Below are 16,691 nucleotides of genomic sequence, written 5' to 3' on the forward strand. Positions count from 1 at the left end.
AGTCTTAAATTGCGCAATTTCAGGAGTCTTAATGTGCGTGATTTAAGGAGTCTTTAAGTGCGCAATTTAAGGAGTCTTAAAGTGCGCTATTTAAACAGTCTTAACGTGTGCTATTTAAACAGTCTTTAGTGCGCAATTCAAGGAGTCTTAAAGTGCACAATTTCAGGAGTCTTAAAGTGCGCAATTTCAGGAGTCTTAAAGTGCACAATTTAAGGAGGCTTATAGCGTGCAATTGAAGGAGTCTTAAAATGCGCTATTCAAGGAGTTTTAACATGCGCAATTTCAGGAGTCTTAAAGTTCGCAATTTTAGGAGTCTTGAAGTGCGCAATTTTAGAAGTCTTGAAGTGTGCTATTTAAGGAGTATTAAAGTGCCAAATTTAAGGGGTGTTAAATTGCGCAATTGAAGGAGTCTGAAAGTGCGTAAGTTAAGGAGTGTTAAAGTGCGCAACTGGAAGAGTCTTAAAGTGCTTAATTTAGGGAGTGATAAGCGCCCGAGGAAACTTAAAACTAGATATATTACGTAAGGCATTTTTTGGTGATTTTACGAAAGTTTTAATAAAAAACACTTGGCCCAGATACTGATAATGTTCCAAATTGTTTCTGTGGTTCAGGACCAAGTTACAGAAACGCTCGTCAAAGTATCAGAAAAATGCATAAAAATTAAAAAAAAAAAAAAAAAAAAAAATAGATAGGAACAGAGAATTTTATCTTATTTTTTATTTGCAGTGTAATGACTAAAATGTCCGTGATCCTCATCATTACCCACCGCTAATTCAAAATAAAAATACTGTTAGGAGAGGTTGTTTAAGGGCAAATTCTAAAGAAAAGTTTGCCGGGGTCTAGACCCAATAGTAAAAGTGTTATCGAATTAAATGCGAATTATTTTGTGAAAATTTGCCAAAGATTAAAATCGATGATGATGTAAATCCGACATAGACGTCATGTCTCGTATTAATTAGCCATTTCCAAATTTAAGGCAATCTAATTTCTCTCTTGCAACAAGGAAATTTTCTCGAATACTTGATCTGACCTATCAGTCAACAAAAGCTAATATTTGGAGGGGACGGTTCCTTCTTCTGCCGTTGAGCGAAATTTCGGGTTCCACAACTACTAATTTTTTTAAAACTAAACTTGAAAAGCTTGATCACCACTCTCTATTGTCAGAATATTAACAGGCTGTCTAAATAGACAGTTGGCAAAAAAAACAAAACAAACCAAACAAACAAAAAAAAAGCATGGCTATTATGTTGAAATACCTCCAAATTCTCACAAAGACAGTAACTGAGAAATGTGTGATGCTTAGATAGGAGAATTTACGCTTGATATCGGCAATGAGAAGATTAAAAAACAAGCCGTCACTTGCACTACGTTGTTCTCTAATTATTACTAAATTCAGTACGACTTCGAGGTGTCCAGTCTTCTAAATATTTGTAGTTTGCTATTTCATTTAAACACCAAGTAAGTGATTTAAGCATCAGGGTGGAATGTTTAAGAAATAATTCACCTGAGGTACGAGTAACATGTAAACAAACACTTTGTACTGAGATTGTCTAGATCGTGTTGCAAACTTCTGTTTAACTGTTTTAAAGTTCTTCTGAAAAATTAATTATTTCTAACACATTACATATGGAAAAAACACTTGAAATTACTGGTGAAATGAAACTAATGATATAATTTTACCTGCGTTTGCATTATTTCTTTGAACTGTGAAATTTATTTTATCTAGTTCCCATAAATAAGATGTTATCAGTGTTATTCAAGGCACCTAGTTGATATACCTTTAGCTTTAAGAAAATGTAAAAGGGACTGAAAAGTACCTAAAATTAATCTGGTCCACTAAAAACTGAAATTTCTCGATTTACTATCGCATTTCCTCGTAAATTCTTCATAAAAAAGCGTTGACACTGAAAGGTGAACTCTGAAATAAATCATGCAGTTATCATGGATCCTCACAAGACTTAGCAAGCGGGAAAGAAAATTGCGACTAAACTCTTAGCTCCCCTTTAAAGAAGTTATTTCATATATATTTGGTATCACAACAATAACGAACCGGTTAGAAATTATAGTTTCACCGATTTGTTTCTACAAAGGTCTGGCAAAAAATCAATCTTGTGCGTGGAGAGTAAAGCGAAATAAAGATATACTGCATGTTGATAGGAGATACTATGTACATAAGCCCTCATCACTCACTCCTAAATTACTCTGTTCTTTTGAAAATGTTTGACTATTTATTTTTGTTTCAGACTTTAATTACAAAAGCCTGCTTCAAATTTTCTTTTATTTATTATAAGCTCTAGATAAACATGTTTTTTTTTTTTCAGATGGAGGACGTGAGCTGTACTTTCCAGCCTACTATTTCTATGGTGAGAAACGTTTAGTGAACCACTGGATAAAAACCATGATTGTTAAGGACTTGGACGAGTGTGAATACCGTTGCTACCTGGATGCAAACTGTGTCAGTCTTAATATTAAGAACAAAGATCCTAACGGAACACATGAATGTGAGCTGAATAACTCCACTCACTTGGAGCATGACGGGCATCTGAGGTACAACCAGCTTTACTACTATCGTGGCGCCGAAGTAAGTAACCATGACATTTTTAACCTTGCGCCCTCGATTGCTTTGTTAGATTGTATATTACCACCGGGAGTCCTCACTCACAAACGTTTGAGGCTTGAACAAGTAATGAGAACAAGCAGGCCTTAAGCCAGAGATAAGAAGCGAGCAGGACTCGGAAGAGAACACAATTCATCCTTGTAGGGAGGAAGTGGTTGGGGTTGGCAAAAGTCTATAGTTGAATAGAAAACAATGTAAGAGAGAAGACAATTGCAGGATAATGCCGACCTATACATATCCAACCAGCGTATACATTTATAACGAATTATCCCACAGCTTATGACACAGTTAACGTTTGGCCAACTGATTTTAACCCTTTTTTCACTGATTATTGCAGTCTGTTGATAAACAGAAATTTATTAGGCGACTTCTTTTGTTTCAAACACGAGTAGTATCTTTCTAGTCATGCAGGAAAAACAAACACCGGAAGCTTGAAGTTTGTGGAGCTAACTGCCAATCAATTTTAGAATATTGCGATCGATATAAGATACTGTACTGCAACAAGAGGCTAAAGAGTCGTTCTCGTTATAGGTTTCATGAAAATTTTCGTTAGAATTAGGCGATACGTCCAAAATATCCCAGTATTTTATCACAAATGAAATGGCTTAGATCACACTCGGGTTGTGTTTAATAATACCTCCTTTTTCTTCCGCATTTTGTCGGGTAACAGAATTTCAGTTTAAAAAGTAAAGAAGAGCTGTATCGTGTCATTTGAAGATACCTCATTAGTACTTAACCTTGCGCGTTCTTAATTTCGCGAGGTTTTATTTCGCGACTTCAGGATATGATGTTGAGAAAAGAACATTAAAAATCGCAAAAGTACGTCGAGAAAGATCAAATAACACTTGATGAGGCAATTACTTGACTTCGTAAATTGATTACCGTAGTTAATTTCGCGAGCGTTTTTTGCGAGTCTTAAAATTCGGAAAAAATCACGAAAATGAATACTCGCGAAAAAACTGAGAGCGCGAAAAAATATGGGAACTTTAACACCAGATTATGTAAGAAATAATCCTTGGCTAATTTTAAATGATGTTTAGTCACGGGTTCGTTGGTAATCGGTTGATTATTTTTCCCTGAAAATATCCAGTCTTTATGTGGTCTTGCTTTCAACTAATTAGCATTCTTCCTCCGATTCACCGTCATCTTTAGCTTGTAAATTCACAAAAACCTCTTTAGTACAGTCATAAAATTTCCATTTGTAGGCTACTTCTGGGGAAACGGGATCCTCGGATAAGGAACTGGGAGATTAAAACAATGGGAAAGCTGTGAAATTAAATGTACTTGTGAAATTTGTTTTCCTGCAGTCGCGAAATAAGCTAACTAATTTTTGTTACTTTGATTTAGAATCATTGTGGAAAGCCCCAGGAGAAGTGCCAAAACAACGCAACTTGTCTGTCCGGTTTTACAAGTAAGAAATATCGATGTGTGTGCAGTCCTGGTTTTGAGGGCGAAAACTGCGAAGACGGTAGGTATAAAAGATATCTTGAGTCGTAACAAGAGAAACAAAAAAACATCTTATCTTGTAGGAACTTTTAAGCAAGCCAAGAGATATTATTATGCTAAAAATGACTTTCCATGTCTTACTACAACGAAAACCCAGAGGGTGCTTCTGTCCACCTACTCCTCCCTTGCACTACGGTCGGGGTACGAGTGAGGAAAAAATAGCAGAGCATGACTCACAATGCTTAACACACAGAGTCAGTTTCAAAAACCGTTAGGTTAGAAAACCGACGGAAAAAATCACATATTTGACCGTTGGCTTAAATATAACAATTATATCACATTCTATCTCCCAGATATCAACGAGTGTGATGCACAGGACAACCCATGTGCTGCCGTTGCTAACTCTGTGTGCAGTAATACGAATGGATCGTACTATTGCAAGTGTGAAGATGGATTCGTAAAGAACGGTGCAACCTGTGAAGGTGCAATATAATTTGGTTCATAACATGAGTATCCTTACGTTGCTTAAAATTAGTTACAACCTGTCCGTAAGGAGTTGCTATCCGCTCCATCCCCCATTATGTGTAAGACACACCTCATTTTCGTATTCTCGGTGTTGGACTGGAACTACAATCGTTGACAAAAGTCCATGGGACACTTATGTAATATAACGAATTATCTGTGTTTTAGAACTGAAGTTTGACACAAAAAATAAAAAAATAAAACGTTGCTATATCCTTTAAAAGCGCGTTGCTATTCCCCCTCCCCACTCAACACGATGTTGAAAATCGGGTGAAATTGCAGGTACTAGTTTTCAACATTGTATGGGAGGTGGGGGGCGAGGTTAGGCAGGTGAAGTTGTATTCGCCTCTGGCGTGTGAGCAAAAGCGCCAAAAGTGCAAATTTGTCCCAAAACTTTTGTCCATGATTGTAGCTTGCGACTGCGGCTAAGGCGGGGAGTATTTTCAAATGCAAATCTCCTTTTGATGATATTCCCCCACACGAGCCTCCATTCCAAGCTACAACCACGATCACAAGCGTGAGAAATCGTCATTCTTTTCGCATTTTGCTCCTCCCTACCCCTGTGTAATGTTGACATAACACTTTAGTCCAATACAAGTTTGCATTATACCATTTTCCAACATTGTAAGGGGGAATGGGGGTGCTGATACTCATTCTGTAGATATTACAGTTATGATTATTTTCAAGCACAATTTTTTAATGGTTGCGGTTCCAGTCCAACACCGAGGATACGAAGATGTTTTATTAGTACACCTCTTCCTATTTCACGCGATTTACACCAATGGAAATTTAGTTCTTTTATGTATTTCATACGCCAAACGAAAAATCGGAGAGCATTAAAGACGCTAGAGTTTCTCTCGACTGCGCATCGAGCAACTCTATGATGCACGCTAAAGCATGAATCAATTCTTAATTACGTATTCCATTGAATTACTTTTTCGTACTTGTTCAAATGTCTTCTGTGTTTATCACATATTTATTTACACACTTGTGTATCTCCTTTAGTTGATGTATGTCACTGGCAACATTACCAAAATCTGGCAGATGCAAAAAGACGATATGACTACGAAGAACAAGCTAACGGCAAATGTGACGAGACACTCGATGGCTGGTACCGCTTCCAAGGAGCTGCAGGCACAAAAATGGTGACCACATGTCCACCGATGTTCCGTTGTGATGTCTCCTTTCCTATCTGGTTGAGTGGTGGTCATCCTACGGTGGCTGAGGGTAAAGTCACGAGAAACGTCTGTATTAATAAGTTTGCCTGTTGCAAAGAATCATTCCCCATTCAAGTAAAGAACTGCGGCTCCTACTACATCTACAAGTTGGTTCACCCACGGCATTGTCCCGCCCGTTACTGCAGCACTGACTAATCCAGTTTCAAATGACGTTACTGTAAAACCTAGACCTTGAGTGACAGCTGTTACGTTTACTTTCTTTATGATTACTAACAGGCCCGGGTACAAGAAAAACAAGGAAATGGAACTAGCGAAGGAATTTGCTTAGCATTAGACCTTTTTCGACTAGGCGGTTTGTTGCCCCATTTCAGACCATGTGATGATAGTCTTGAGAATTCTTCCTTTCAAATTTTTAAATTGTCCCGTGTATGTGAATAAATAATTTTTCACATGGATGAAAGAACAATTCTCTAGAGAATATTACATGGTCTGTTATGGGAAAACAAACCGCCCAAGCGGAAAAGGTTTATTAAAGGCAATGTTATATTGTGGGATGATGCCTCAATGCTGGACCTTTGAAGACTCAGTTCGACCGTCGCTCACGGCGTACAAGTATTTCTACACAGATTGTTTCATGTTGTAGGAATCATGGGAGATGAGGGGCACAGGGTTAACAGTTTTCGGTCAAAATATCTTCTTTACAGCTGGATTTTTTGTTTGTTCTCCATCATTCTTCCGTTTTAGAAGGGGAGAGTGCAAGCTGCGCAGGAATTTTTTTTAATGGATTTTCCTTTTTATTTCCAATTGTATCCTTGCTATACAACTGTAGTACTATAGTACATGTGACTCTACACTCACTCGAGCGATGTCGCGCGGAATGAAGTATATCATGTACAACACTTTACTAACAATACTAATTTAGAGGCATTCCAAAGATCGTTCAATGTCAAAATTGATAATATTCAGCATGAGTCGACCATACCAGACTCAAGTTGTTAATCAACCATGTAACCAACGAACGACCAATAAGAACATGCTTCGAGCAATAAGGCTTGTTGTTGCATCAAACCGGACGAAATTCCAGCTCCATTACAATGTCTCTTGACAGTTTTTCACCTCTTTGCTTATCATTTGTAGCTGTTCTTTAATATTAAAACTGCGGTAAAAAAACAGTATGCACCCATTTCTAGATTTTTCCTGAACAATGGCCACTAACTAACCCAACTAAATCCTTTTCCTCAAACCAAGGGTCCAGTTAGAACATTTGAGGTATAAAGAACATCGTTCAGACTGCTCTAGCATTTTCTATTTCACTATTTATTCCCTCGATGCTAACTGGACGGCATTAGAGCGTGAATTACGTTTTCGTACACCATAAAGGCAAGGGCACAAGCTGGAGTCACCATGAAAAACAAAAACAAAAAATTATCAATAATAAGGACAGACAGTTGCTAGTTGCTTCTTTGATTGTTTATTGACTTCAGAATTTAGTTTCGAGTTGGCTTGGTTGTTGGTAATATCTTTTTTTCGTTTTTCCTAGTTTTCGTGTTTGTTTGTTTGTTTGTTTGTTTATGTTTGTTACTTTGCTTGTTTGTTCCTTTGCTTGTTTTGATGTCTGTTTCCTAGTTTGCATGCTTCTTATCTTGTTTTAATGTTTGCTTCTTTCCTTTGTTTGTTTTGTTTTTATTTCCTTTTCCACCTTGCTGCTTTGTTGTCTGTGTTTGCTTGTGACATTTAATTATTTTTGCTTTTTCTTTCACTGGTGTCTTTGTTTCAAACATTGTTAACCACGTCAAGTGAAAGAGTCGTTGAATTATTGCGCCTTTAAAAAACACGCGAACTCTGAAGCTCAGTCAAAACTCAACTAAGTTTTTAATTTCTTGTTTTTTTCCGCTGCTCTCAATAATAATGACAAGGAGATAAGGACATAAGATAAAGAGACCGCTCAATAGCGACAACGGACATTTTTCTGTATCTCAAGTGACAAGTTCATATACAAAGTTGACCGCGTTTTACAAACACTGGTTATCTGAGTACTGCAGATATTATATATTATGCACCAATTCTAATCTGTTAGAAAATGAAAGCTTTTAATTTCACTAAACTTACTATAATAAATGAGTATTGACGCTCTTGCACTTGACTTTAAATTGAGTGCGAGACATTTGTATTTTTGTTCTTCAGTTACATAGACTAAATAGATATTTTGGAAGTAGATTTTAATTCAGTAAATTTTTATGTATATAATTTTAGATAAGATAGGCTTATACTCAATACTTTTTGCCATTTTTTCTGTTACAATAAACTGTAATTTAGAGCGTCCTCAACTAGCTCTGTTAAGCTAAATACATCGGCACTGAGAAATAAAGTTATGATTTATTTACACATCGACAAAACATGTGTTCGCTAAGTCTGTTATGAGAACCCGCTTAATACGGACACCCGAGTAAAGTAGATACATTATCTATTCCACTGTGTTCTACAAAAGCCTACCATGCTTGCTGTACTGCGATACCGTCACGCCAGCAAGAATGACCCAAACTGCAATCCTGGTCCTTAATACTGGGATTTGACAACAACGCGGGGAGACGTAAACAAGAATGCATGTTCTCAGACTTTGTGGTAATTTGGGATTATTGTATATGTCAAAAATTCATCTTACCTCAGAACATTAGGAACCAGTCCCTTGTAAAATCCTTTCTCCCCTTCGTATCTATAATTTTGAAATGGAACACGAAGGAAGATGCCACATGAAGACGACGATGATATAACTACAGTGACACGCCTCGCATTACCCAGTCAAGCTTAAGACACCTGCTGGGTTAATTGATATCATTATGTTCACAATGTACTTGTGACAAAACATTGACTTGGCTTTTATTGACCTGTAGGTCTATGTTACATTGTTGTAATACCTGTTCTGTTTATGGTTAGTGTAAGAAGAATCCTGGGGAACTACCATATTTTCCATCTGTTTTATATGGGTCCCCCACCCCCTGGGAAGACAAATGCCCTTTTCAAAAGGTAAGAACGCAATGAATTACCAAGGCACAACCTGCTCACTTCCAACAAAGTGGGGGGGGGGGGGGGGGTAGGATAAACAAACGATGACTACAAAGGAGGCTGCAAAATACCGGCTTAAAACAAAAACAGACAAAAAAAAAAAAAAACATCCATGCAGTGCTTTGCATTTTTACTTATCCTTGAGCCCCAGCATCAGGCATCATCTGAATTCTCCATGCCATTCCAGATGAAAAATCTATATAATTATTTTTTCAAGTCCATATGATGAAAAATGATTACAGAGAATATGCCACTTAATAACTGTACTGTTATGTTAAGTAAGAATGAGTTGGATTCATAAAGATGTTTGGTTGCACAAATGAAAACGACTGGACCACACTTGTCATTAACTTTTATTACCAATGAGGAAATTGACAAGTTACAAACAGTGTTAAATAACACATTTTCAATAACAGTCGACCTTAAGAGTGATACTAATGATTTGTGCTAATTGAAAAAAGGCACAAAACAGTAAGTTTGCAATCAAATAGTAAATGGGACACCCACTGTCCTAATCTCTGAATGATTTTGGTCACTTAACATCTTACAACCACTGTCACAGAAACATGAAATCTGTTCTGCACAGATGCTTAAGAGCTCAATAATAGAACAACTTAGAGTTTGCAATTAAGAGGCGCCCTCTGTAATTTTCAACTATGGCCATTTGGACCAGAAAAAATCAAATTCCTCAAACTTTCTCAGATGAATGGTCTAGATAAGTGATTCACAAAAATATAACTTTCAGTTCAATTCGATTCGTATTTTAGCGCTGGGGCCACCATCTTGGTTTTGCCCCTCTGAGAGGGCTTTCAGCGGCCATTTTAGGGCACATTTTTAACAATTTGCCATACAAAGAAAACGATCTAAATCCGGGTAAAAACCCTTTATTCGAGACAAGCAAATGTTTCTTGTTACATTGAGAGGCTGTTTTGGCAATTTGATCATCACCTGATTTTTCTACAGAATTTTAAATTTCTTCCCTTTCGGACTACTCATGAAGCGCCACAAAATAAGCGAAGTTTAAAGGAAAATATCGCCAAAAGTACATCACTTGAGATCCCAAAACTACCCTCCACTTAAAGAGGAATGTCTCACCTGTAAAAACATGCAATAAGATTTTGGGGCAGTTAAAACTGTAAAATGTTAGAAGAAGAAGTTTAAGCTGTGTTTTTGTCAACAAAGACCGCCGTCCTAATTAGCATAATAACATGAAAATAACGATGCACAGAGAAAATAATGATATATTCCACTTACCTCGCGACATGTCGACAACTGGATGTTCCACGATGCCTCATGTTATATTTCCAGTATGTTTCAGCCACATTTTCGGTGATTAGTGTACGAAATCACTCTCAGACATCGCCACGGTTAAGCAGATTTCAACTCTCCGAAGCCCGCTTCATAACATCCATCAATATTATTTGTCTTTCGCCTCATAAGCCGCTGTTTACAAGAAGTTTAACAATATGCTCAGATCCTAACTGACCCAGAAGTCCGTTAGCAGCCTTTAAAATCCTCCTCTTAATCGAGGATTCTCATCAAGAACACGTTTAAGCTCAGTTCTGTTTTGATCTGTTGTGCACCCGCCATTATTCCACAGATTGCGTTACATTTGACAAATGCACATTCCAACGGGTAGGGGTAGGGTGGGTAGGAAGTGAAAATGTAACCGACATTAAAGCCATTTTACGCATTTCTGTGGCTAAACTAGTTACTGGCTTTCCCAGAATGATTTGAACATGAGCTTCTGCTTGCAGGTATTTTCTAGTTTATTTTTGCAGGGTAGGGGGGGGGGGGGGGGGAGTCTTGTATTAAAAAAAAAAAAAAAAGAAAAAAAAGAAAACGATAGACAGTACCAGGTCAAAAGATTATGATCTGTGTATCTTGATCAGCTTTATCAGTTCATCAGTTAGGCCCTATTAGGGGTTTTCGGGATACTGGATATTTGGGTAAAATATTAACAGGATGCAAGAAATTTAGGAGAAAAATTAATGCGGTAGATCATGTTTAGATCAGATAAAGCGGGACAATTGTGTCTTTCGCTGCCGGAAGTGCCATCAAATTTTGCAAAAGACAACAGACTGACGAATAGTGCGCAGGAAGTAATGATAAGCGACGTTTTATTGAAACTTCTTACATTTTCTTAGCCGTGTCACTTTTCCATCAGAAAAGGAAATGCTCAGAAAATTACTGAAGGGCAGTTAAGGACGGTACTTTCTTTTTTAGGCATGGTTTAAACGCCAGGCGCGCGCTTGGGTTGGAACTAGTGACGTAATTAACTACCCTACCAAGCGCGCGACTTAAAAAAAATTCTATTGTGGCCGAAACAAATTTCGGACTAAAATTACGAGCCTGTACTAAAACCGGGATTACCAGAAAAGCAACATATCGCTAAGCACTAACTGTGAACGGCTTCCAGCTGAAAAACTACCTTTTATCGTATCCGTAGAAAAAATCATACTGAAATTCGACTGTAGATGGCATAATGCGCGCGCAAAACAACTGCGAGAGACGTCAATGTTTAACTTACTTGGAAAGTAGCAGGAAAAAAAGTAACGGACACCGACAAAGTTTTCGAAAGGATGAAACAACTCCTTTAATTTTTAACAAAGGGGTGATTACAGCCAGATTTTATGGTATGAATTGGAAGTGGCAAGCCTATTCGACAATGCATTAGTTTTTGGCTGTGAGGAAAAGTTATGTAGACTGTATTTTGGCTAAGCCAGAGGAGTGCTGTTGCGACGATTCTGTTATTAAATACATATCAAAAGTGGTTTTTATGTTAACACTTACGACATAGTTTAAAGATGTTTTTTAATATGTTTAGTTTTCTGCATGTAAAGGCGAACCTTAGGAGAATCTGTAAAGAAATATCTTTACCTTTTTTTCAGAAAAATGCTACCGTCAGCAGTAGCTAATTATCTCGGAAAAATTGATGACTACCCCCAGTTTTCTTTGTGAATTCTAATAACCCTGGCTAAGATCTACTTTTTCCACGTTTTCTTAATCTGGCGGAAACACGTTGGTAGTTTGTAGGCACCATTCGTTATGAGCCTGAGGCACCCCACAACCACTAATGTCGTTCAGTTCTGTGATGGAGCACAGCTGCATGTCTGCACAGGACTAGTTTTCAACCCTATGCAGGGCGCTTTAAAATACCCGCATCTATCAAGCGAAGCACTAATGTTGACCCTTAGCTTTTTAAAGACATAGATGCGTTTAAGGCACACAAGTTGAATGAGTCATTAAAGCAATTGGATGAATTAACCGACACTTGTCAAAAATATCTGCAGCTTGATTCTCAGCGGTTGTTGTGTCTTCTTGGAGGACCTTCTCCTGTCTGTTTCTAAGCTTTGAAGCCATTCTCGAGAGGAAGGATTAAACGTGGCAAGGAGTCAGGAACTCATCACAGGTGAACCGCCTAATTCTGGCCTCATCTTTTGAGCGCCTCATCTTTTGTGCTACAGTAATTGCTTTGACTTTTATGGCCGTTTCCTGACCTGAGAAAAACTTTTCTTGCGTACTGCTTGTCAGTCTGTTGCCTTTCGCAGCATTTGATGGCATTTCGGGCGGCGAAAGACACAATTATAATGCTGAACCAAAAAAAAAACACAAGGAAGAGGCTTTTTATTGGAGTTCTATCCGTATTCTATTGGTAATAAATGAAAATTCTCGTCAAAAACTAATGGCTGTCAATGAGATTAGGATAGTTGTTTACAAATATAGTATGGAATGTTGTGCCTCGATCTCTTTGCAGACACAAAGGTTGCCATGTAAGAAATTCGTGTTAAACGGTACAGAATTCGGGACACATTTCATTCTCTGTTTATTTCTCCAGCCTCGTCTTTATCTATCTATTCAGTGTAACAAGTGTGTATCGGTGTATCCCTTATCCTGTTAATTTTTGTCCTAAATATCTTGTATCCTGTTAAATCCAGCTCAACGATTTCCTCCTCAATTAATGTCCTGTTTTATCTGATCTAAACATGCTCTACCCCATTAATATTTCTCCTAAATTTCTTGCATCCTATTAACTTTTTACCCAAATATCCAGTATCCTGAAAACCCCTAATAGGGCCTCACTGGCCTCAATGATGAACTGATAAAGCTGATCAAGATACACAGATCATAATCTTTTGACCTGGTACTGTCTATCGTTTTCTTTTTTCTTTTTTTTTTTTTTTAATACACGACCTGCCCCCCGCCCCTCACCTACTCGGCAAAAATAACCTTGAAAATACCTGCAAGCAGAAGCTCATGTTCAAATCATTCTGGGAAAGCCAGTTACCAGTTTAGCCACAGAAATGCGTAAAATGGCTTTAATGTCGGTTACATTTTCACTTGCTACCCACCCTACCCCTACCCGTTGGAATGCGCATTTGTCAAATGTAACGCAATCTGTGGAATAATGGCGAGTGCATGACAGATCAAAACAGAACTGAGCTTAAACGAGTTCTTGATGAGAATCCTCGATTAAGAGGAGGATTTTAAAGGCTGCTAACAGACTTCTGGGTCAGTTAGGATCTGAACAAATTGTTAAACTTCTTGTAAACAGCGGCTTATGAGGCGAAAGACAAATAGTATTGATAAATGTTATGAGGCGGGCTTCGGAGAGTTGAAATCTGCTTAAAGTGCACCTAACCCCAATTTTTTTTTCTCGCTAGAACGAATCTACTTAGGGACCGTTCATTTTTTATGAGGGAGGGGGGACTGGTGGGATTTGGAAAGCACCATTTAAAAATCACATGACCCCCCTCAGCTTACCAATTTTTTCACATGCCCCCCCTTATAGCGGTAATTTTTTGGGATGACCCCCCCCCCCAAAAAAAAATTGAACAAACAATATTTAGATTTCAAATTTTTTAATATTTCTATATTATCCCCCTACTTCATGTTATTGTGCTCACTATGAAGACAATATTTACAATCCCTATACTACAGAGAGCTGTTGTTTAAAAAACAAATCAAAAGAAAGAGAATCAATTTCGGATCTCCTAGTTATGGCTCGCCCTGAGCGTGTGGCATTTGGCCTCTCATTGGCGTCTTCCTCATCTGAATTGATGAATGCAAGAATGACGTCACTTGAGTCATCTTCTCCCCCAGAGTCAATGGCATCACTGTCATACTCATCATTGTCACTTTCGTCCGTTTCACTGCTGTCAGCACTTGCCCTGTTGTCATTTTGTGTCAATGTCCTGGCATTTCTCAGTGTTGGTTGGCCAGCTCTGAGAGGACTCTTCTGCTGCAAGCATGAATCTCTTACAATTGCCTTTACTTTCTCACTGTTGCTGCTTTTCAAATGCTGCTTCAGCCCGAGGTGGTTCAAGTACTTGTTTAGTTCTGGAACACGTAGCGTTTTAAGCTTGGTTAGATCTTCGCACAACTCAGTCCAAGTATAATCCTCATATGATTTATCTTTTGCGTCCCTACTTAACTTTGCCTTTTCTTCTGCTTTTTTTTTCCTTTTAAATTCCAGCACTTCAAGATGCTGAAGATAATCCAGCACTAACTTTGATTTGACAATAAACTTATCTGAAAATAGAGCAACGCTCTCTGGGTGAGATAAAACCAGCCTGCCACTTCCATGCTCTTTCTTCGCTTGGACCATTGGCTGCCAGTCATCTGGATCACGCCCTTCATTTGGGGTCTTCTGGTAGGAGAGGTAGTGGTATTCCGGTAGGCAAGAATGGTCAGGAACTGGTTTAAGAAAAAGAAGCAATCTTTCTAAGTGCGGATGGCCGTTCAGAAAGGGCGAGTGAGTTTTCCATGCCAGAGTACCAGTTAAAGCCCAGTGATGGAAGAAAACTGAACTTCTCCATCAAAGAACACAGAGCAATGGTGGAAAAGTTGGATGTCATATTGAAAGATGTAAAGGAACACGACTCCACACTCTTTCAGTCCAATGGGCTTGCTTTAAAGCAGGGCGAAGAATTTGCCCACAGTTTTAATGTAAAACAGATCAAGCTAAGGTGACGAAGGTCACGCAGGACATGGAAGCACTAGAAAATCAGAAGAGCAATTATAACAGCATATTCAAGGGCATACTCAAACAGCACATCAACAAAAGGAGAAGGAAAAAAGAAAACCGCAGAAAGTCAAATGAAAGAAAGAGGAAGCGGACTGAAAACATCGTCCAACGAGTTTATGGAATCTGTGTTGGAAACCCGCTAGGAAATGATCTTCCACAATGCCTTGTGTACCCTCCTAGAGCGGCCGTCCCGGAAGAGTGTATTAAGGTTGAGGATGTTGCCACGTCGTTATTTAGAAGAGATGGGCCATACGTCGCACAGCTCTTGGAAGGGAATCATTTCACCAATGCTGCAAGAAGCAGAATCACCACCAACCTTGAGCAGGAAGTCAGAGATTGTGTTTACACCTTCATGTACCCTGAAGAGTACACTCTGACGGAAAGCATTGTTGCTTCTTGCAGCATTGGTGAAAGAGACTCCCATAGCAGCACAAGCGGCGACGAAGAACTCGACGACAGCGAAGATGAAGATGAGTGCCAGTGAAAGTTGCATTCCAAAATAACAGTGTTAAATACTTTGTTTCAGTATCCACAAATGCTTTTTGTCGCCAAACGTTTTTTTTAAAGCAGAAGGAAAGTTTGTAATAAATTTGTATCCTGCCTTCTATGTTTATTCTATAGCAATTTTTTTGATATTCAGACATTATGCCATTTTAAAGTTTTACTAAAATATTTCACGTGACCCCCCTTTTTCCGTTATTTTTTTGGGATGGCCCCCCCTCGAAAGCCATTTTTTTCGCATGGCCCCTCCCCAAATCCCACCAGCCCCCCTACCTTATAAAAAATGAACGGTCCCTTATTATTTGAAATAGTTCTGCGAAAAAATTTTTGAATTCCGTTAAATCCTCGATTTTCTGTGCCACGACGAAATCTCGAAAATAGCTCCGAAACACCGCCATTTTGTTTCGCGACCGAGTTTGAGGAGAATGGGTCCAGCGGCTCTTGTGACGTCTACCCAGGAAGGTTGGATATCTCGTTTCCTCTCATTTCCTTCAGGATGGTGCAATACACATTCGAAAAGTGCGCAGAAACGCCTTCCAGAGGTGCTATCGGCTGTTGCAGCAATATTCCAGATTTAAAGAAAGGTATACTGTACAATTTACTGACGATGATCGGCTAATGGTGCAATAAAGACGTAAACGATGGTTGATTTTGTCGAACCGAAACAAGCGAACTGAATCTGTGAGAACCATTGAAGAACTCTCACTGGAATTTGTTCCGCAGACTTTCGAACGCTATTTTCATAAATTTTCTGCTTAAAGCTAACCAGCAATTTGTAGAAATACTACCTACAACCTATATCTTCCAATCCCGCAGTATTTATAACATAACCGGCAAAGTTGTGTGATCCGGTCGTGATCAAGAAGCGTTATACTGATATGTAAATAGATCGCAACTGTACGCCGCTAACCAACACTTATTTCTCTTTCGATTTAGATGAAAGTCGAAGATTAATCCTCTAGAATTACATGATAACAAAATTGTTAGACTCATAGAGTTTTTCGAAGGTTTGGAAATCAGCAGTGCGACAAAGATTCTGTGCAATAGCGTCGAAAATATGACCGCGTAACATTATCTGCGGACCGCTTAGGGAACACATCCTTTTCGCTTATCCGACGAATTTCACTGCAAACTTTGAGAATAATTTACATTGGTTATTTGGAGTTACGACTTAAAACGTGTGACAATGTGAAATCGGTAATTGTATGAAATGTTTCCTTCCGGCTTGCTTCCCGCAGCTTCAAAAATACAGGTCCAAACAAAACGATTTTCAATCGATCGAAGCCAATGTTTTGGAGGTCATCAAGTCTCGAAAACTGCAACACGTACGTCGCTC

General features: G+C 38.5%; 1 long non-coding RNA gene and 1 pseudogene across 1 annotated transcript; one reads left to right on the forward strand and one right to left on the reverse strand.

The window, feature by feature from the left end:
• LOC149104557 (solute carrier family 25 member 32-like) overlaps nucleotides 1-16,691 on the reverse strand; it is a 45,565-nt pseudogene that overhangs the window by 13,381 nt on the left and 15,493 nt on the right.
• LOC149104558 (uncharacterized) lies at nucleotides 3,653-4,788 on the forward strand. The gene is made up of 2 exons (XR_016201311.1): nucleotides 3,653-4,085; nucleotides 4,417-4,788. It is a non-coding gene; the product is annotated as an uncharacterized LOC149104558 (long non-coding RNA).

This window comes from Orbicella faveolata, unplaced genomic scaffold, assembly GCF_042242905.1.
Source record: "Orbicella faveolata isolate gen_17 unplaced genomic scaffold, um_ofav_v1 contig_34, whole genome shotgun sequence".
Lineage (NCBI taxonomy): Eukaryota > Metazoa > Cnidaria > Anthozoa > Scleractinia > Merulinidae > Orbicella > Orbicella faveolata.